The 20,671-nt window shown below is 43.8% G+C and overlaps 1 protein-coding gene across 5 annotated transcripts in view; it reads left to right on the top strand.

Annotated features, from left to right (window-relative positions):
• Positions 1 to 272: 272 nt before the first annotated feature.
• The window catches only part of DENND2B (DENN domain containing 2B), a 181,545-nt gene continuing 161,146 nt past the window's right edge, over positions 273 to 20,671 (top strand). Inside the window, exons 1-2 of one of the 5 annotated variants that reach the window (XM_080404649.1) lie at positions 273 to 2,736; positions 7,070 to 7,090. The gene's annotated coding sequence lies outside the window, so the exon portion shown is untranslated. The other 4 variants (XM_080404646.1, XM_080404652.1, XM_080404648.1 and 1 more) reach the window with 4 other exon arrangements.

The following is a 20,671-nucleotide window of genomic DNA, read 5'->3' on the forward strand; positions in this document are numbered from 1 at the left end:
TTGATGGCTGGCTGGGCGGTGAGGGGGCAGAGTGCCCAGCGAGCAGCCAGGTCAGACTGCCTGCTAGCTATCGCTGCAGCTGCTCTCCAAAAGCAAGCCCTCTCGCTTTGGTTAGTAAAAAGAAAGCGGGAAGCGTTTCGGCTTGCTACAAGTGTGATTTGCCAAGCGAGCAACATTGCTCCCTGGGAGCTGCTGCTGTCCCAAGAAGGTTTGCAGCAGGGCAGTGTCGGCCCATGAGGCCTCTGCCGGCCCTGTGGTGTACAAACCGGCCACTGCCGGCCCGAGGTGCCCACCGGGCTCGGGAAGCCACTGTGGCAACCCGTGAATTGGAGCCCCTCTGTGGCTTTGCTAACCTTGCTCGCACTGAGGTGATGGTAGGAAGGATGAAATAAGCACAGAAATTTTCTTTAAGTGCAGTGTGGCCAAGAGTAACAAGTAGGCCTTGGTTTTTTTCGAAGTCCTTCGTTCTTGTTTGCCTGTAATCTGTGGGGCAAACAAGAAAAGTAATCGTCTCCTGGTTTACATTTCATTATCGTCTTCCAGTTACTTAACCAGAGCAGCAGCCAGCTCCTGTAATAAACAAGCCCTCCACAGGCTGCTTGTTCATTGAAACACATTGAAGGCCCCAGTTCAATGTTCAAATGCAACTTAAAGTTATGTCTCTTGTACTCAAAAGGAAAATGTAGGCGGTTGCTGGGGTGCTTGAGGTCTGGGGGACTGAATGGGACGTAAATGGGGGAGAAAAATAATATGTGATAAAAGCAATGTTAGCATGTTGGAGATGTTTGTTTGATGTGCTGGAGAAGCAGCCAGAACAGACTGCTTCCTGCTTAATTGGGAGTTGAGCATCTTTCCTTGTTATTGTTGGTCTCCTGGAGAGATGGATGGGTCTGCTGTCTGGCTGTGCTTGTGAAATACACTTGAAAAGGCCCTTCTATGTCGTTTTCATAATGAGGAAAGAAAATTGTGTTCATTTTGTATTTCTGCTAGGTTCTTGTAGCAGTAGCTTGTTGCTCAGGAGGTAAATTATTCCTTGTGTGTTGAAATTTAAACACCCACCATTTTTTGATGTTCGGTGACACAGTACTCCTTCTGCAGCTGAGTAAATACATCTGTCCCAAGAAGGCTGACAGCTGAAATAGCTTTTGCTTTGAAACACATTCACATCAGAATCCAGATGAGAGTTACCCTTATTTCCTGATTTCCTCTTTTGAAATATAATGGAGATTTGTGAAACGCTGGACGTTTACGCCAGATTTCCTTGTTGTGTGGGATAACAGATCAGAATATCTCAAGATAATATATATTTTTTTGTTGATGAGGTGGTGACAGCCGAGAATAGTTTGTCCTGAGTATTCAGCTCTGGGTTCAGAGAAGTATCCTGGTGCAGGAAAGCCTGTGAACATTTGCCTGACGCTGAGCACCATTCCAGTTCCATTTCAGTCAATGGAAAGAAAGTAAGCATGTGATTAACGTTCAGGAGATGTGTGGAATTTGTATTTCCAGTTGCAGAATACATGTGTTTATTCTCTATTTTCCTTCTGTTCTTGTTACTTGGTTACTATACAGCAAAGTGGCTTGTTTTATAAATGCTTACATGCCACTTCTGGGTTTAGGTGCAGACTTAGTCTTTTGCGATACTCATGGCTCTGCTAACAGGTAGCATGCTGCCTCTTTTGATGGTTTTTATGTCAAATGTCTTGTGCGGGTTTCTCATCTGTTGGGCTGGCAGAAGCGCATGGACGGGTGTGCCAGGGACCTGACCCAATCCATGCTGTTGGTGGCCTGCGTGGGGTCTGTGCAGCGCAGAGGCCACCTTCACCCCCGGCGTGGGCAGGGACCCTGGCTGGGGCGTGCTCCGGCGGGGCACCTCGCCCCCCGCTCCGCAGGGAGCAGAGTCTTACCAACTGCTGCCTGTAGCTGGTCCCTGCAGGCTGGCTTCGAACCGAGATCCCCGGAGCGGAGCGCAGACCGTGCCGCAGCCGCCGGTACCCGAGCTCCCCGGGCAGGCCCCGCGCCCCGCCGCCCCGGGGCTCGCCCGTCCCCGGGCCCTGATTGAAACCATCTGCCCGGCGCAGGAAGCACGCCACTCGCTCGCCGCCTTCCTTCCTTTCTTCCTTCCCGGCAAGCGACTCCGCGCCGAGGAGCCCAGCACTCGTAGTTTTTTAAATCAAAAAGAAGCGGTATCGCCCCTCTGGGGCAGAGGGAGGAGGAGGGTTGTCGGACGGGGGGAGCTTAGTTCTCCCCTCCTCCTCCTCTGCCCATCGCATCTCCCCGCGGACCGGCCCGGTCCTGCCCGGCCCTGGCGGGCTGCCCCGCTCCCTCCCGCCTGGCCAGCACCCGGGTTTGGGGCTGTGGCGGGGAGGAGGGGGGGCGGCGCCCACCCCTCCGCGGGGCCGGGGCCGAGCGCTGCCGGCGGGAGCGGGGGCTCGGCCGCCCGGTGCAGCCCGGCCGCGGCGGGGCTGCAGCCCGGGCCGGTCTGCGCTGGGGGAGCAGGTTTCTTTGTTGGCTGCCGGGTGACTGGTTCCCATTAATCTCCCGCACTGGCCGTGGCCGTCTCCACTTCCTGCCTTTGCATACTTCTGTCTCCCTCGATCTCAGTCCCTTCCCTCCCCCTTCCCTCCCCCCTTTCTTTCTCTCCCTCTTCCCAGCTTCTCCAAAAAAGCTACAGCCGCCCGGGCTGCGGGACGGGGGCTGCAGGCGTCCGGCGGCGGGAGCGCATCCCTGCGCGCCTCGGTAAGGGCCGGGGAGCCACGCTGCCGGGTTGGTGGTCACCTCTGGGGACCTGGGCAGGGGAGCAGGGCTGGGGGTAGAAACGATTGACGGTGCTCCGGCTCGCCCGAGAGCCGCCCGCCGCCCGGGAGCGGGCCGGGCTGGGGATGCGCGGCGGCGGCAGCACAGCGGAACCCCCGCGGTAGCGGAGCCGCCGGTGCGGGCCGGCCCCACGATCCTTAACGGGGGTCCTCGCGGCCGGGCGGAGCGGGGGCGCAGTGTGCCCCGTGCCACCGCCGTGCCTGTCGGGACGTTTCTTCTGGCGTGTGTGGCGAGGACAGAGGCCGCCCGGAGGGACAGAGCTCACGAGACCGCCTCGGCGGGACCGGGTGAACCGTAACCGGGCTGGGGAGCCAGCCCGCCCAGCGTGGGGCTCGGATCCGGAGAGGGGTGGGGAGCCGGGGCACTTTTCCCTTCCAGTGCCCACTCGCATCGCTTATCCAGCCGGCTGTAGTGTTTGCATGCGTGTTGAAAAGAGCGGAGAAGCCACCTGGACTCTGGCGGAAGACTTTAGGATCCCAAGACAGATTTAGCTGAAGAGCTAAGGGAGCTGCTTCGGCAGTTCACTTGGTGGGAAAAATCAGATGTACTGCTTTTGGCTTGGGACCAAGCGTTTGCTTTACTAAGGAGCAGTGGGTCACTGCAATCAAAGAGTAGCAGCTACATATGAGAAAGCTTTCTTATGTTTACTTCAGTTTTATCACTCAAATGTACTTTGAATTTTAGTAGTCAAGCTAAATGAAGCCGGATGCATAGTATTATTGCAAGGAGTATGTCAGTAGTAGTGTTTCCTACACCCATGTTTTACTGTTGCATCAACTTTGGGGAATAGGTTTTCTTTAAGATTTATTCCGAGTAGTAAGTCTTTAGCTTCAGCCAGATACTGAATAATGCAGTTAAAACCACCTGGAGTGATCAAAACTTGTGGAAGACAAAGGATGGAACTGTTAGTTGTATTTTGATTTGTGATGATGCAGATTAGGATGAATTAAAGTGAGGTTGATTTGCCTTTAAGACTTAATAAAGTTTTGTTTATACATGATTAATATACAGTCAGTAGATGAAAATATTCCGTATAGTGGAAGGGTAAGTTAACAGAGCAAAGGTAGGAGTATCTTGCATATAAGGTGAGATTTGAGAAAATCATGTATGTTTTAGGAATGTTAAATTTAACTTTCATTTTGATGATCAGGTTTTGCAGGTGTCATAGTGGAAATCTGTTACCAGGTTGATGGGTGAGAGTAAGATTCGTGCCTTTGACAATTCATTTCCCTCTTGCTTTAAAATCAGTTATTTAAAGGGAAACTGCAACACATTTAAGCAATTATGTTACTTTATCAAGTTAACTAAGAATATAGTCAGCACCTTTTGAAGCTAGCTACAGTCTACACGGTGTTAGCAACTAGGCTGACAGAGAACTGCCATCTTGCTTCTGGAGTGGAACCAGTTTCCTCTGAGAATATGGAGGGGTGATGAGCAGGGCTCCTTGGGAAGGGGTGATAGGGTGGGTGGTGCTGGGTCTCACTGGGACACGGAGAATGTCCTGTTCCTAAAAGAACATAGTATCTGTTTTCCTCTCATTTCCTCTCAGAAATAGGACAGTCCTGCCTGGCCTGGCTTTCTTCTGCTCCCTTCAGGGTGCTAAACTCCCCCAGCCAGCTTACTCAGTGTAGTCACTGCCCTTCCTGGCGCTGGGGAGGAAAGGCGCCTTATGTCCTCTCCTACCCCTACAGCACTTTTGTGATGTGGCTGCCAGAATTTGCTCCAAGGAGCTCAGGACCAAGCATTGCCATTTCCCTTCAAGCAAGTGACTTTTAACATATACTGTAGCTCTTGAAGGAGCATGTGACCCCTTATTATTGGTGACCCTGTAAACCATTGTGTAATCTGTTGACTGTAATGTACCATGCCAATTTATTCTTGGTTGGGAAGTCTTGCCAAAGACTTGATGGAATAGCATGATTTTATCCACTTTATTGTTTTCATTGTGTTTCATAAACATCTAAGACCCTCTGGGAAGAATCACTGGGGCGGCTGGGCCTCCTTTTTTTAATTGCTGGTTAAATAAATGTTGCCAGTTTAAAAAAAAAATAGTGGTATGCAGGATCTTGGAATGCCTGGAACTGCTAAGCACTCATGTTTAGGAAGCAGGACTATTTTTAGTGTAGGGGCATTTAAAGAAATGATACTATCCCCTTGTGAAGAGGTCACTGTGAAGTGAGCTGAAGAGCCTGCTTTTAACTGGAGAGCAAAACCAAGTTTCCCACAGCTGAGTAAAGCTAAAGAACCAGATTTGTACTTTTCCCACTTAATTGAAGAGGGAGAGGATGGACTTTTTGTTAGTTTACAGTAGTGGGAGTGAGGAGGCCCAAATTCTTATCATACAAAAAAAACCCCTGCAAACGTTAACCCCAAATCCTGGTCTTGGTGAGACACTTGCCTTTCTGTTTCCCTCCAGTGAGTGTCTGTGATGGAGGTGTAGGACTAAAAGGCATTTAATGCTTCCTGAGAAGAGCTGGGAACTGGCAACTGAGAATACAGTGAATCTCTTGGGATCTGTTTTTGTGGGAGGTCAAAACTCTCTTGTATGGATCCCTGGCTGCCATTCTTATGTATAGCTAAAAGAAGTGGGGTAAAACTTAAACAAAAAAAAAACCAACCCAAAACCAACCAACCAAAACAGGCAGCATGGATGTTGAGAACTCAAGGTGATCTGGGATCCTAAATGAATTCTGAATATGGGACTGAGATTCCTAAATAAATTAAATAATAGAATCATTTAGGTTGGAAAAGACCTTTGGGATCATAAAGTCCAACTGTTAATTACTTTGGATCCAGAGAAGACTTTTGTTACCTCATCTGCCTGGAAAACAGAACAACTTGCTTTGATGGTTTAAGAGAATGTGGTTTAGGTCGAAGTTACCACTGTGTGCTAGACCCATTGTGTCATCTATGGGGTCCTGAGTAATCCAGATACAGCTAGTTGTGCCTCCTCTCCCACGGCTAATGTAACCCAGTCTCTTGCAGGGCAGAGGACCAACATCTGGATTGATTAGACTTCCAAAATGTGCCAAATGATAGCTGAATCTAGCTGAAGTTTGGTCCAAACTTCAGTGATGTTTTTTTTAACGTAAGTTCAGTTTAAATTACAAATTAGATTTTATTTTTTTTTCTCCCAGTGCTGAGTGTCATGTGTGTTAGTTTTGTCTCTATGCTGTAAAGTGTGTGCAACTTTGCTTTTCAGATTTTTTGGTCTGCTGTTGGGATTTAGTTGGCAGTGCAGATTGAGGCAAGTTTGGGGAACTGAATCCAAATATTTACATTCTCAATTTGGCCTAGTCCTTGTGCTTGTAAACACTCATAGTCATATTGAACTTTGGTGAGGTTATAAGTGGCTTTGCCAAACCTTGGAGAGTCACACCCTACAAGACCTGAAATTCCCTCTTAGAAGGAGTTTTGGCTATGGTTTTTTGGGTGTATGTACATCAGCTGAGGGTTAGTACTCATCACTCTTACACCTAATCCAAGTGCAAAATCCTTTCTTGTATCTTGCTTCTTTTTCATTAAGAAATGCCTTATGCTGGTAAGATGTGTCGAGTTAAATGTCATGGAAGAGAAGTCATGCCACCCTGTGAGATGCTGTGCAGCCTCTGGAAATCCTGATCCTCCTGTGCTGCTCTAGAGCTCTGCCCTGGTAGAGAGGGGCTGTGGTGAAGATCCTCCTCCTTCCATAGGTGCCATTTTCATGGTCCTTGCTCTTTGGATATGCAGAAATAAAGTTTGAAGACTGATTTGAACAATGGAGATGCTTGCTCATGGACTTACAGATTTAAGTCCTCTTTTCATTCGTATAGGCTTTGAACAGCTGTCACATTTTATTAGAAACTTTTTATTCCCCAGGGACTAAGCCTGAAAGATTGATTCTGCATTAGCCATTGGACTCTCTGAAGTCCACATCGCTACAAACTGTAGGGACAAGGATCAGCTAGTACATTAACACTTGATGGCCAAACTATAGATAGGGGTGATTGAGTTGCAGTGGGTTACAGCAGGAGTTCCTACTCATCAGTTGAGGTGTGTAATTTTGTATTATTAGCCAGCCTAGTTCAGAAGTAGTTTGGAAGAAGACTGGATTAGCTTAATCCACAGTGAACATGTTTAGAGTAACCTAACTTGTCTTCTCTGTGGAGCATATACCAAGATAGTTAGAACTGTCCAGGTAAATCAATACTATAATTCATACAGCCAGTGCTTTTGTTACATTTTGGTATAAGCTGCTTTTTTTTTTTTTTTTCAGGTTGGGGGATATAGGACAAGAGTAGGTGTTCATCTCTACCTTTCATTATTCTTTGAAGATGTTTGTTTGAACTGTATCTGTATGCTGAAAACCTGTGAGCTGCTGCAGTGTAGCTGAGACTTCAATGAATTTGTGCAAATGGAGAAGTCTTTAAGGACACAGTGAAAGCACAGTGAGTTTCTGTCAAAAATGCACCCTGTGTGTGTTCACACACAGAGGAATGGGATGTTATTTCAGGTTAAGTATATCTGTCTCCTAATTTCTCTTTAAAATGAAGATGTAAAAATGCTTGATGTGTGAACATTAGTGTTAGCACTGGTGCCAACACAGGAAACCAGGTCTTTGAGTTGAAGCATTTAACATTATTCCCAAACTCCCACATTATTAAAAACAGTCATTGTGTGAAGTTTTAGAACTATTATTCATTTCATCATTTTGATGGGGTCGTCACACTGAATTTTTGCATTTTTTCCTCTTAAGAAAAAGATCAGTTGTCTTCATGGGACATCTAGTCACAATCACAGGGGACAAATGCTAACTGTAGCATTGTGCAAAGCACCCTGCTCTGCCTGATATTCCAAGTATTAGGGCAGAAAGCAAAGTACTTCAGGAGAGCTACCCTGGAAGATCTTGCAACCCTTCTTCAGTGAGGAGCAGATGTTCCAAATGTGGATTCTGTTACTTCTGAGAAGTCCTTCAAGCTGGGAGACAGATCTGTCTCTTGACATTTTTGCTTTCAACGTTGTTACTTCTTTGAGGGAGGGCAAATAGTTTTTGCAAGAGGGAGCAGAATGAATGAGGAGCTCTAATGATTTTGATCCTTTGTCCTGGTGGAAACTCTTATCGCTCACAGTCACTGGAAAGGGCCTGAAGTCATGTTTCTTTTTGCGTGGGTACAGTATGCTAAAGCAAAATTGGGCGTATTGACTCGCAGTGTGTGAAAGTGCCTCTTATTTGTGCTACAGGATTGTAATGATGGCAGTTTCCAATTTGCCTCTTCATCCCAGCTCTAAGCTCACAAGATCCTGTTAGCCAGTGTTGTTCAGAGAAGCTTTATTAACTGGGAACACTGTTTTGAAGATATGGCAGATCAGCGAAGTGCAAAAGCTTACCAGATCTCCTGTATGATGGCAGGCTCTGATTATTTCCACTGTTAGGTTGCATATTGGGCAGCAGTTCCATACCACAGCTTGAATTTCACTACCTGCTATATCCCTGGTATATTGTTAACTTTAGTCTTTGAGCAGAACATCCCCCATGCCACTCAAACTGTGTAAGAAATGGTTGACTTGAGAAGTGAGATTGGAGTAGCAAAGGATAGGAAGGGATCAGAAAGAAAAGGCTTATAATAATCTGAACATCCCTATAGGCCTTTTGTGAATATTACTTAACAAACTCCAAAATTGTTAAAAAGGCTTTCAGTACGCGTCAATACAATCCATGCACCTTTAGGTTTGTATGCATGTTTTTCTGTTAGTGTTTTATGGATGTACCCATCACAATTTCTCATGTGGAAATCTGTAAATACCCTGAATTCTTTAGTTGTAATGCAAGGAAAACTCATGCTGTTTCCTTGGCACCTGTCTTGTCTGAAAGCCCATGTGACACTGATGGGTACTCCTGGACTTTAATAGCACAACCTTGATTGTCTTTTTTGGCATTAACAGACCTCAGGATATCTTCTAAGCCTCCCTCCCCACTTTCATAGGTGTTGTGCTTCAGCTCTTCCCTCCCCAGTGCCTTGGTGCTGAGGGGTTTCCTGCTGATTGGCTCAGTGCTTTATTATCCTCTGAACCAACACCTTGAGCAGGACCTTCTGAGGCCATTGTTGCAGAGCAGCCAGCAGAGGAACTGGTCTTTCTCTCCAGAGATGTCCTCAGGCCTGGGCAGCAAAGGGAGATGTTGCTGGGTAGCAGAGCTACCTTCTCACCTAGGCAAGGTGAGCTGGGTATAATCTTCGTTGGCCTGCCCTGCTTTTCCTGTGGCTATATGACTTGGACAACACAGGTAACTCTGGAAAAATAAATTCAAGAGAGGCTGTTTTACATGTGAGTAAAGCTTCATCTGTGCTTTGGGGAAACTCACCTGTTGACTCCCAGAAAAACATTTGTCATTCTTTCCTTTTTGGCTTTTCTTTGTGTGCTTCTGTTCTTTCTCCTTTTAGCCCTTGAGCCTCCCTCTCAAAGCAATCCAAACCCAGCAGCTGGGCTTTAATGAACAGTGTGTGTGTCATACCCTCTAGTTGCATTGCTGCACTGTCCAGGCTATATAGGGATGTGAGACCTAGATTTTGTGGGTACCACTTTAACTGTAGCTTGGGGCTTAGTAAGCTCTAGAAAGGGGATAAATGGTGGCAGAGAGATTCTTAATTTGCCTGTGAGCATTGAGGCTTCTTGTCTGTCATAGACAGTCCCTAATAGCAGCTATTTGAGCTGCAAGAAGTCAGCTGGTGACATTCCTCTGCTTGGCCTTTTTTTCTGATGTTCAGATTTGTATTTAGTGGAACACTGAGAGGTGTCAGATGGTGCTTTGCACTCTAAAACCAGTTTAATACAAGATTTGGTTGTGTTCTCTTGATACAAGACAGTTCTCTCTGAGTTGAAGAAACTAGCAGAGAAGTTGAATGCGCAGCTAAGATGACTTCTCCCAAATGAAACTGTAAAAGAGCCATGAAGCTTTCAGTGGCAAGCACATGCTTCAGAGAGAATTACAGCAGAGGGTAAAAAGTTATGAGAAAAATCCACTGTTTATCCATCCACCTCCATAAGTATATGCCTCCAGGATATATGGCTGAGGAGAAATTGTGTACTTATCTTTTCAGCTGGGTGGATTGTTGTGAACTGTGATATTTCTGGCAACCAAAAAACTGAAGAGGTTGATACCTAACATAGCACAGCCTATAGGAAAGATGAGAGAATTTACTTTCTGCCCTGGGTGAAACCAACTTTTCTTCTGAAGATTAATGGTTCGATCCATTATTATTATTATTTTTAGTGGAGAGCGTAATTATGCACGGTGAGTGTGAGATAAACACGACTGTAATTTCTGGCATACTAGTGTCAACCCAGAACTGCTGTGGATAGACTGATGTGACAGAGGAAATAATCAGGCCTATTCTTAAGTTCAGAGAGACAGTAGATCTTTTTGCCTTGTAGAAGTGTATCCAAGATAATGGGCTGAAGGTATGCTCTAGAAGCAGAATAATTAAGTTCAGTGGCATATTCACGTGAGAAATTAAAATAGGTAATGAATTTTGAAGGACATGCATATTGATGACCCCATGGATAACCCAGCAGGAATCCAGCCCTGGGTAGCTTAGTTCTTTGTCTTGGACCAAAACTTCCTTTTCCCTTTCCCTATACTTTGCAACAGAACAGGTTGGCAACCACATCTGCTTGTCCAGCCCAGAAAAACATGTACTCAGAAGGTTAGCTGGGGTGGAGACCACACAAAGCAGCATGACTTGGACCAGTTGAATTATACCAGTATATAAGTGGTGTCTACTCAACTCTTCCTCACCTGGCACTTCTGACTGTGATTTTCCAAATTGTTTCTGAGTTCATCACCACACCCCACCCACCCACCCACCCCCCAAGTTACACAGATAGTAAAAGGCAAGTACCTGTCAGCTGTCTTGAGAGGTTTTTTTGTGGATGCTTAGCATGTCTGTGAGAAACTTTTTGATCCAAGACTCATTGACATAAATGAGACAGATCAATATGTTTCCCCCCCCAGTACACGACAAAGGGACATACCTCCATAACTTGCATCCATAACATCCATAACTGGATGCAGGAATCCTATACCCGGGGCTAACAGAGTTATGTTATTTTCATCTCTAGGCTTTATGATGTTGATTTTAAAAATCTGAATGATGAGGGCTTCTGAATCGAATTAGGATTAATAGTTTCTGGAGCAGGGCAAATGACAAAAGACAACCAGGAGCTGAATTCAGACAGTGGCAGAAAGACGGTGAGATACTGTAGCAGCGTAGCATAATTAATTTTAAATCTGAAAGCACTCAACAAAATATGAATGAAAGACTGCATGTAACTTTGGTAGATGAGGGAAGCATCAGTACAGATGAGAAGGTTCAGGAAGGTAATCCTGGGAACAGATAAAACATTTTCTTTCCATTTTCAGTTTAGTTTAATAGGAAAATAAGAGATATGTTGTGAGGCAAAATATTTTCTTTCATCTTGAACTGTAAATAAATACCTAGAGTAGTTCTTTTGAGACAACAATACTGCTGCTACCTTTGAGTGCTTCAAAAGGCGCCTTTTTTTTTCCAACTAGAAGGTGATTTCAAGTAAAGTTACTTAATTTAAAAATTTGTATGATTATCTGGTGGGACTAGCAGGATAGTTTAGGCTTTTAATACCATGTTTCTTAACTACTTAATCTCAAATATTTATTAACAGACTAATGTATAGAGATATGTTAATCCTTTTATTTTTTCCTTGTTAAGCGTGAGTTTTTCTGTATCTACTTATGTTTGATTTTTGAGACTTAGTCATAACCAGTATTTCTGGTTACAAGGTGCCAGTTATTTTTGTATATTGTATGTACCATTCCTACACTGCTACCACCACCTCCATTAGAAACCCATGCCAAGAGGCAAAGATACTCTTGTGCATCAATGTGTAGCCTAGGTTTATATTTTGTGTGTATTTGTTGTAACTATTAAAAAGATAGTACTTTATTGATATTGTTTAACAAATGTTCCAAGCAGCATTTTCTGTATGTTGATTAAACCCTTTTTATTGATGCAAGCAGAGGTTAGCTTTAATACACAAGTTGGCACAGCAGATGTTTCAGTTATCCCTAAACTTCATTTTGACCAGAGAGTGGAGGAGGCAAAGACCCTTTCTGCCTTCACAATTTCCTATCTTTATAGGTTCTCAGTCCTCTACAAAGTCTTAACCAGACTAGATTCAAATAGAATAAAAAAATGCTCTGGCTTTTTGTACAACCCTGCTGAGATTTTCTAAGTCACAGTTAAGTACTCATTTTCCATTAAAGTCAGTTTGAACCAGATACAAAAATCCTTAGTGTGGCTTTGGCCTAATTGTTTAACAATGAAACATCCACATGTTCTTAGAGGGAACTCAGGATCTTCGCATTAGGAATGTGATTAAGTATTGCAAGCCAAAGTCAGCAACTTATTGTTTCAGTGTTTTCCTTGTATTTGAGATACTTACACGCCTGTATATATCTCTCTACTGAAACAGAAATGAGCCTCTTTCTTAAAACAAATTTACCCCAAGATATCTGCTTTACTTTTGTTTTCACGCTCTGAAGAAAGCAGCTTTGCTTTGTAAAGTCACTGTTTTTGTTCTCCTATACCTTTGATTTTTATCCAGTCTGGGGATGATTGCCCATAAAGAAGAGTATTTTTGTCTTTCTCCAAAAGAGAATTATTTCTTTTTGAGAAGAAACTACTATTAAGTACAGTGTCTATAGAAAGACATAAACCCAGGTAGAGTTACTGGCTTGCAAATCTCTTGCCCAGTTTCCTGCTTTGTTGTTTACTTGCTCAGAGGTCCTCTAAGGCATTCTATTACCTGCAACCTCAGTTTCTCTGTGCATCTGTAAAGGGATAACTGATATCTCTCCGTGTATTCCTTGAGATCTGTACATTAAAGAAGCAAAAGTTACTACATGTTTGTATTAAGCTATTTGTTACGACACATACCTTTGTGGTTTCTTACATCTCTTTTCTAACCTGGAAAAGATGTGATGGGCTGAAATTGCATTCTGAAGGGTGGTGGCAGTTGTACTTTAAAGTTTCAGTGAGCATAAGATTGAGCCTGAAAAGTGCATGTGACTTGGGGAGCTCTGAACTTATGAAAGCAGTACCTTGTGCTTTCTCTGCACTGACACCTCTAGCTAAGTAAAGAGAAAGTGTTGACACTGGAAGGAGCTGCAGCTGTGCTCCTCTGCCAAATATGAGGTGAAGCCCTGAAGGAAAGGAATAGCAGTGATATGTGACCTGGCAAAGCCCTGAAGGAAAGGCATAGCAGTGATATGTGACCTGGCAAAGAGTATTCAAGACTACTCCCTCGAAGTAGCTGGACTGTCCAAGGCACCTGAAAATTCACTAACTGCCAGCTGGGCATTTCTGTTAGAGGCTTAAAGCATATAGGTTTTACAGGCCTGTTAAAGCAGGACTGTGCAAGGCATTGCTATGTTATTTTTTGTAATGCAGCAGAAGTTCTGACTCTCCTTTTTCTCATCACATTTCCCATTATCTAGTAATTGTAGCATCTATGAGGTTATGCTTTCGTTTACACAAAATAATACAAATAAGTTTACAGTTAAGCATGCTACATAAGTGCCTTATTTTACTGCTGTATTAAATGTGTAAAGAATCTGTTTGGCAGCCACCTGATACGAAATGGTGTATAGATCTCACACATTTACTGGGCTCTGAAATTTTCATGTTCAGATGAAATTGGGTTTTTGATAACACCTTCTCTAAAAAACGTTTCAAATAACCTTATTTCTTTCTCAGTCCCTTGGTTTCTGTAGGAACTGTCACTTTTCTTTTTATACATGATGCCTGTTTGAATTGATAGAGTGACTTGAGTCCCCTGAAAACCTTGCTGCAACTTTTCCAAAATACATTTTTGTATGGAGTAAATGGATTGCACTTGGGTCAATTTTACTTTTTTTTTTAAGCTATGTGGATGTAATAAAGGGGAGAATAAGCAGGTAACAGGAGCCTTATTTACATCTTCAACCATGCTTTGGTTTCTGCAGTGTCTTTTTACTCACACTTGGTGCTGCAGCTGTAAGTTTTTCCTCCCGTTCCCCCTCTTGTGTAGGGGATGCAGGCTGGCTAAGTGAGCTGCTCTCTTTTCGTCCCCTGGTAATTAATTTTTCTGATCTTTTTCTACATTCATGTAGATGCATCCACAGAGCTTGGGTCACAAGCAGAGTTGGCTGTTTTTTCATGACAGCACTTTATTGTATTTACCAAAAGTTTCTTTCTGTACCATACTAGACTTGTTACTAGTCTGGAAACTCTCCTTGTAAGCTGATGGTGGGAGATGGTTTAAACAAGACCAGGCTGGGTGGCAATTTCTGGCTCAAATGGGGGGAAGGAATGCTAAAAGGACAGAAAATAGTTTCAACCCATCATGAGACTGAATGGAGGTGATTTTAGTATACTTGCTGCTTGTTCTCCTCAGATCTATTCTCTGGCCTGAGGGACTCACTCCTGCAAAGTCTCCTTGGTTTAGGCAGTTTGTGACCTGCTCCCTGGCCCCACAGCTGCTCTGTACTCATGTGGTTTGGGCATATCTTTACACTGGGCCAAATGCCAATTGCATATTTGGGACTGAAACCCCATCTGTGTTTTTTTAGCCAGAAAAAAATTCCTGAAAATGTGTCTGTCTTTTTATATTTTGTAAAGGATGTTGTTCAAAGTAGGGGAAATAGAAGTTTAAACCTTGAGCTATATAAATGCTTGAGTTATCTTAGCAAAATGCAAGTGTATTAACATGCATGCAAACAGCATGATACTGTGTTTTTTAGAAGAGGATAGTGAAGTAATGGAAAAAAACCCTCCCAACAAGCCGAAAATGGAGTTAGATCTTCCCAGTGGTTTTGTTTGCCATTTGGAAACCTGATCCATTGATTGTTTTCTGTACTGTGCTTAGTAGCAACAGCAAGTGAATTGAAAAACAGGGGCAAACATATGTTTTTCTATGGCTGATACTTACCAAGATGAGGGTTATATATCCTTCTTTAAGGCTGAGTGGTGCCCAGTTGTCCATCTGGGAGTACAATTGTAAGAAAACCAACGCCTTTAATACATCGGTTTTCTACTCCATTTATTTAGAAAGCAGCTCCTGAGGGATCGCTGCACTGTGAGGAGCATGCTTCTGGTTGGAATTTGCGATGACCACCTACAGTGCTCTTCCTTACTGTCAGGCTGAATCTCAGTCTTTTCTGCAATGGTGTTTGAAAGACTGATTAAGAAAAGTAGCCTGCATCCGCTACCCTGCTTCTTGAAGTATTTCTTACTCCACTTAATGTAAAACAGTGAAACAAGTAAAATAGTGAAAAAAAAGTCCCAGTACGATAGCGTTTTACCCTTCCTTAATGAATAATGTAAATTTTTCAGCAGGATTGGAAGCAGTATGAAATCTGCCTTTGAATTAGGACTAGTGGGTTTGGCAAAGCAAGGAGTGTGATGTGAAAACTAGTTTTTGCAAGGTCCTCTAAGACTTTCTGACTAAACAGTTTCTCATGAGCTAAACAGTACTGGGAATGGCTCACTATGCGGGTAGAAGACCTCCCAAGAGCGTGTTTGGTTTGGTGATTCAGTGTGTGGCATCTGTCCCCTGAACAGAGAAGACATATCAGTGGTCCAGCAAGGAGCTGAGGGCATAGTCCTGTTGGAGACTGTGGCTGTCAAATGAGATGTGGATCAGGTGCTGGGAAAGTGGCTTAACACTTGTGCCTGTCTGCCTGAGGGGTTACTACATCTCTTAGATTTAAGCAATCATTCTAGACACTCTGAGCTCACAAGAATGTAATAGTGATTGCCCCACAACATTAAAGTGTCATCTAAACATAACGCAAGGTCAGCCCACCAACTCTATTAAACAATCATAAACAGTACAGCTTAAGTTAGCCAGTAAATCAAACCAGGAAAAAAACCCTCCCTTCTACCCTTACTAATCCCTACAGAGACTCATTGCTTTTGGCTCCTCCTTGGAATATTACCCAATTTGGAAACAAGGGATATTTCTGACCAATTTGGTATCAAGCACAGGGTCCTATTTAAATTCTGGTTTGGTTAACTGCTCTTTTGCCTCCACAAACTTCCCCCCTTGCTCTAAATGGATACAATAATATTTTTTTCTTTGTGTCCTCTATGCTTCTGTGGCTTTGTACTGTTAAATGAGTATTATGCTTTGCTCCAGAGACAGCTGTATTTCAGCATCAGATAAAGCAATTTGTGTGAGTGCCTGCTTTTCACTATTTATTTTTCAAAGGTGTTACAAGGTTTTTCATTGTTAAATGCTTTGAAATTCTTCCTTGAGGAATATTGTATGACTCAGAGCAGTGTCTGAGTTAGTGAAGGCATAAAGATGTTTCTTATATGTATTTTGAAGTCTCTGGGTCACATTTATGCAAGTGATAATACCTAGCTCTGATACAGCCGTTTTCATTGCAATTCTCCAAAGTGCTTTGCGAAGCTGATCAGAGCTATTACTAGAAGTAATTGGAAGTTTTTGATTAAATGAAGCATGATTAAAATATGCCATTTTAATGGTGCTGAACACTTCATGGAATTAAGCTGATGCTAGGAGGGCTTCCTAAGGAGCCAGAGTAGGCTACAGGACTAACTGAAAAAGAAATGAGCTCATTAACTGCTTTTTATGGGAAAATGGATGTATCTGCACAACTGCCTTATTGTGCAACGTGAGGTTTTTTGGTCTCATTCAAACATTAGATAAAAGCAAAGAATGAAACTGTGAATATTGTTATGTCCTTGAATGACTTTAGCCAGTATTTCCATTTTGTAGATTAAGAAATCAAAACAGAGGGAAATAAAATTACTTGCATGGCCGGAGTTGCTTAATATGCCAAAGATGGAGCTGGGGTTTTGAGTCCTGTGGCTGCTGAGCTACCTCTCTGATATTTCACTGTAGATTAACAAGGTACTTGCTTTACCACTTTTGCATAAGCACTATTATCTTCTTCCAGAAACTAAATTCTCAGTTCCAAGCAAAGCGAAGTGTGGGAATAAATAACAGCAGTGAATTTCTCCTGTTCAAAGAAAAGGGAAGATAGGTCTACCTTTAGCTTTAAATGCTTACCTTGTGAATGAGAACAAAACATTAACTGTTTCACCGCTGATATATTGCAACAGTTCTCAGATTATAATAGGATTTTGGGATAGGATTTTGGGAGCAGAGGTGGAACTGGAATTAATTTCCTCAGATTATAAAAAATAAAATGGATTCCTCCTATTTCTCAGTATCTCTAACAATGTACCTGTTATGACATATGGCAGGAAAATACTAAGATATACCTGTGGCAGGATGGATTTCCTGTTGAAGTTTTTCAAAGTAATTGATCCAGCCAAGTAATGCTGTTCTGCCCCACTCTGTCTTCTTTTAGGTCATTCTAGAAGACAATGCTTACTCTGCATCACTTTGCTGTTTATGAAGTGAAAACAAGGTACTGCCTTCAAATCAGAAAAGGTCTTCCTCTAACAAATGGCAGAGATTCAATGCCCCATTTGTTGTCTTGACATTTTGTTTTATTGTTTCAGTTTGCAGAGCAGTCTCTGGAGGTTTCTAAACTATGCATGAATAAGAGAGAGAAATGCATTCTGAGTTTCTTTTGGGAACGTTGGGGATTTTAGCTTGGACACAGGCCCAACTGTCTACCTAAACTCATCTCTCTCATTCCTGTTGGCATTGGCAGGAATCTGGGTGGCATAGTACCTTCCTACCTCATCTTCTACTTCTCTATGCATTTTGTCTCTATACAGATTCACAGAATGGTCAGGGTTGGAAGGGACCTCTGGAGCTCGTCTAGCTCAGCCCCCCTGTTAAAGGAGGTTCACCTAGAGCAGGTTGCACAGTCACGTCCAGGTGGGTTTTGAATGTCTCTGAGGAGACTCTACAGCCTCTTGGGGTAGCCTGTGACAGTGTTCTGTCATCCTCAAGGTGAAGAAGTTTTTCCTCATATTCTGAAGAAACTTCTTGTGTTTCACTTCGTACGTGTTGCTGGATGCCACTGAAAAGAGCCTGGCTCCATCCTCTTGACACTCATCCTTAAGATGTTTGTAGGCATTGATAAGATCCCCTCTCAGTCTTCTTCAGGCTGAACAGACCCAGTCTTCAGCCTTTCCTCATCAGGGAGATGCTCCAGTCCCCTTATCATCTTTGCAGACCTCTGCTGGACCCTCTTCAGCAGTTCCCCGTCTCTCTGGAACTGGGGAGCCCAGCACTGGACACAGCACTCCAGGTGTGGCCTCACCAGGGCAGAGCAGAGGGGCAGGATCACCCCCCTTGACCTGCCGGCCACGCGCCTCCTCGTGCACCCCGGGGTCCCGCTGGCCCTCCTGGCCACGAGGGCACGCCGCTGGCTCGGGGCAACTTGCTGCCCACCGGGACTGCCGGGGCCTTCTCCGCAGAGCTGCCTCCAGCAGGTCAAGCCCCGGCCCGTGCTGGTGCCCGGGGTCGTCCCTCCCTCGGTGCAGGCCCTTACCCTGCCTTTGCTGAACCTCATGAGGTCCCTCTCCGCCCAGCTCTCCAGCCTGTCCCGGAATGGCAGCGCAGCCTCTGGGGAACCAGCCGCTCCTCCCAGGTCTGTATCATCAGCAAACTTGCTGATATCTACCTTCATCATCCACGCCATACTGTTTGCTAATGACTCTGTGATCTCCTCAGATGTTTTTTCCATTGGCTGGCTATTTTATTACCTTTATTCATACTCCAGTGTTGTCTACAAGCACCAGTTAGTGATTGAAGCCAGATTTCTTGGTCTTTCTACATGCATAAGCTGTGTGTGTCTAAGCAATGACAAAGGGCCCTTTTTGATTGGAAAAAGGCAGATATAAGTAGACAAGAGGAGGAGAAATACATGTTAACCTTCATCTATTTATTGGCTGTATACTAAAAAGCGGTCAAATATGTCACCTTCTAAAAATTCTCAAAGGTTGTGAGGTGACTGGGCTCTAAGCAGGTTTATGCAGCGTTGGTCTTTGAAAATTATGTATGGGAATCTGAATCGCATATGGGAGAGAAGTTATGTTTATATCCCAGAATACAAATGAGATGCTAACTCGAATGGCTTTGTAGCATGGAATGTTTCTCTTTCCTTCATAACTTTACATAGTTCAGTGCTTCCCCTTCTTTATGTCTTCATGCTTGAAGAATGCAGACGAATAGCTGAAAAAGGTTTGTCTCTAGTGCTGTTAGGTCATTAAGGTTCTTGGCCAAAAAATATCCCTGACCTCCCTGGTCAGAGGAAACCGCAGCAACAGCAACAGTTTTAAGGAGATTATAGCTAGTGTGTCTCAGCTGTTGTGTGTGAGGCCTAGGGGTGCCTAAGGGGACAGAGCAAAACCTGCTGTAACTCTTGTTCTCATCCTTAAGCATGTGTCTAGTGAAAACCTTTATGCTTCATTTCATGCAAGGATAATGCCTGCAAAAGAGACAGAGAAGCATTCTTCTTGTGTCTGTGTTTTTGTAAAACGTGAGGACACTGCCCATCAAAATCCTGAGAAGAGGGGGTCTGTTGACCTCTCCAGCTGAAGAAATTCAGCTCTTTGAAGGAGCTGGGCATCAGTTATAAAAGTGTGTAATTAATACTGAGCTGATAGTACTACAGGTTTTTGTCTTTAAAATTTCAGGGCAAACTACTTCCAACAAATCCATGTGTATGAACATGAAGCATTTTCATTTATCTATTGGGGAGCAATCAGCATAGCTTTCTGCTATACAGCTACGGTCTCCAGCAAATTTTCTTTGAACTGGAGCTGCCCTGTGGCCTTGCAGCACAAATGAACCTTGGACAGATGTCATCTGAGACTGGTTATGACAAACATTGGAAATATTGTCAGGCTGGCACCAGGGGAGCACCTGAAAAGCTAATACTTGAAGGAGAAGCATCAAGAGCCAAATCCCAGGATCTTGAGTTCCAGCTAACAAATCGGAATTCTGCAGGAAGCAACAGAAAAATCTTGTGGAATATTCTGTATTCTGCCTGCATTACAGCAGGCTGTTTCTGTATTTCTGGATATAACCAAATACCCTAAATAGTCATAGAATTGTTTACGTTGGAAAAGACCTTTAAGATCTTTGAGTCTGTTAACCTAGCACTGCCAAGACTACCACTCAACCGTGTCCCTGAGTATCACATCTACACGTCTTTTAAATACCTCCAGGGGTGCTGACTCAACTGCTTCCCTGGGCAGCCTGTTCCAGTGCTTGACAACACTCTCAGTGAATAATTTTTTCCTAATATTCCATCTAAACCACCTCTGGCACAACTTGAGGCCATTTCCTCTCATCCTATTGCTTGTTACTTGGGAGAAAAGACCGACACCCACCTCGCTACAGCCTCCTTTCAGGTAGTTGTGGAGAGTGATCACATCTCCTTTCAGCCTCCTTTTCTGCAGGCTAAACATCCCCAGTTCCCTCAGCTGCTCCTCCGCATAAGTTGTTTTCGAAGAGGTTGATAAGAAAATGGTGCCATATACCTTATCTCTCAGTCTTTCTTGTAGTGGGTGCTCCTGGTCCTTCACAATTCTCGCTGATCTTTTGGAGTTGTATCTGCATTTATAACTCACTGGGGTCTGTGCAAAGTCATGTTTTAACCTTTGGGACCCAAAGCTTCTGACATTGGGCTTGAAGGTAAGAGGGCTGTAGGGGAAGGTCTTTTGGGTTCTCAAAAATTCTTATTTCTGTTTTCTTGTTTGTGGCCCTCAGCTTTGTATACAGATCTCTTCCAAATGGCTCCAGGGTATTAGTGTTTTTGGGATTTTTTTTTAGTTTTTTTCTTTCTCCTTTTGTGTTTTCTGTCATCTTTTTGCCTTTGGCTTCACATTCCTCTGAATAATATTTTTAT

Source organism: Falco punctatus (assembly GCF_963210335.1).
Source record: "Falco punctatus genome assembly, chromosome: 10".
NCBI classification, from domain to species: Eukaryota; Metazoa; Chordata; class Aves; order Falconiformes; family Falconidae; genus Falco; species Falco punctatus.